At 41.7% G+C, this 1,868-nt stretch overlaps 1 non-coding gene across 1 annotated transcript; it reads left to right on the forward strand.

Annotated features, from left to right (window-relative positions):
• The first annotated feature begins 1,075 nt into the window (after nucleotides 1-1,075).
• LOC120274195 lies at nucleotides 1,076-1,181 on the forward strand. The gene has a single exon (XR_005540730.1). It is a non-coding gene; the product is annotated as a small nucleolar RNA R71 (small nucleolar RNA).
• The last annotated feature ends 687 nt before the right edge of the window (nucleotides 1,182-1,868 follow it).

Below are 1,868 nucleotides of genomic sequence, written 5' to 3' on the forward strand. Positions count from 1 at the left end.
AGATGTACTCTCTTCCAACTTCCTCTTATTGGTCAAGAGGTCTTTGAGAAACTTTGCATAGCGAGGCATTTGAGACAACGCCTCCACAAATAGGATGTTGATGTGCACCTTGAATAAACCCAAGAACTTCTTGTATTGCTCATCATTTTGGTCATTCTTCAACCTGGAAGAATAATGGATTCGTGGCTTGTAAGGCAGGGTTGCCACATCCTTCTCTTTAACTCTCTTCTCAACCTCCACTTCCTCGTGTGACTCAACCATTGTCTTCTTACTAGGGAGCCTACTCTCAACTTCACAACTACTTCTCAAATTGATTGCCTTCACATGTTCTCTTGGATTAGTCTTCATGTTACTAGGCAAACTCCCTTGAAATCTTTCCGAAAGTGACTTCACAATTTGTTCCGGTTGATTCTCCAAGTTGTGCAATGACGCGGTGTGGTTGCGAAGTGTGGCTTCAACCGATTAAAATCTCGTATCCGATGATTGAATGAACTTGGTGAAAGTTTTCTCTAAGTTGGTCATCCGGTTCTTTAACCCTGAAACTCTATTCTCCATTTTTGGGGCTTGTTGTTGTTGTTAGAAACCTGGTGGTACTATAACCTTCAGTTGCCATTGATTACTCCAAGAAAGGCTCGGGTGGCTCCTCCACCCCGGATTGTAGATATTTCTATATGGATTTCCTTGACTTCTCATTGCATTGTCTACAAAATACACCTATTCCACTAAAGTGGTACCACCAATAGCAATCGGGCAATTAGATGGAGCGTGTCCTCTCCCACACCCGGTGCAACTCTTCACTGCCGCCAATCTAAGAGAAGTTAGAGTGTCTAACTTCTTGCTCAATGACTCAACCTGGGCCGTCAATGATGTGACTGCATCGATCTCATGAAGTCCGGCTATGTTCTTCTTCTCTCATGTATTCCATTGATAACAATTCATAGTTATCTCCTCAAAGAGCTGTAGGGCTTCTTCAGGGGTCTTGCTTCCTAAGGTACCTCCTGCTGTAGCATCCAGTAACTGTTTTGTGCTTGGATTCAAACCATTATAGAAAGTTTGAATAATCATCCACTCAGGGAACCCATGCTGAGGACATTTCCCCAAGAGATCCTCGAACCTATCCCATGTCTCAAAAAAAACTCCAATTCCGTTTGCATAAAATACGATATTTCATTCCTGAGCTTCACATATTTTCCTGGAGGGAAATATCTGGCAAGAAAGCTTCTACCATCTCTTCCCAAGTAGTGATCAATGTTCTAGGTAATGAATGTAACCATTGCTTTGCTCTCCCCTTCAATTAAAATACAAAGGCCCTCAACTTAATAGCATCATCCTTGACTCCATTAATCTTGAGCATGTCGTATTTTTCCAAGAAGTTTTCAATGTGATTATTTGGATCCTCATCGGCCAAACCATAAACTATGCCAATTGTCGTAATATCTGGATGAAGCCTGGCTTGAGCTCAAAACTCTGAGCTGTGATCGATGGCCGCACAAAGCTAGATTGCGTGCCAAGAATTGTGGGTCTTGCATAATTGAGAGTGTCCTCTGCTGTTTATGTTGTTCTACCATATTATCAGACTCTTCAACTTCTATCTCAGCTTGATTTGACTTTTCTTGTACAGGTTTCTTTCCCCATCTATAAGTTCTACTTCTAATATCCGGATCACCTTCAACCAATGTCGAAGGGTTGTCTCGGGTCATAACCTAGAGCTGCAATCAAAGAAAGAAAAACAAATCAAAACGATGGAAGAATAAGAAAGTGTAAAATAGAACAAATGATGAATAGCTAAAATAGTAAGTGCAAATGCTTCCAAAACGGCTATTCCCCGGCAACGGCGCCAAAAACTTGACACACTCCTTACGTGTGTG

Source organism: Dioscorea cayenensis, chromosome 12 (genome assembly GCF_009730915.1).
Source record: "Dioscorea cayenensis subsp. rotundata cultivar TDr96_F1 chromosome 12, TDr96_F1_v2_PseudoChromosome.rev07_lg8_w22 25.fasta, whole genome shotgun sequence".
Lineage (NCBI taxonomy): Eukaryota > Viridiplantae > Streptophyta > Magnoliopsida > Dioscoreales > Dioscoreaceae > Dioscorea > Dioscorea cayenensis.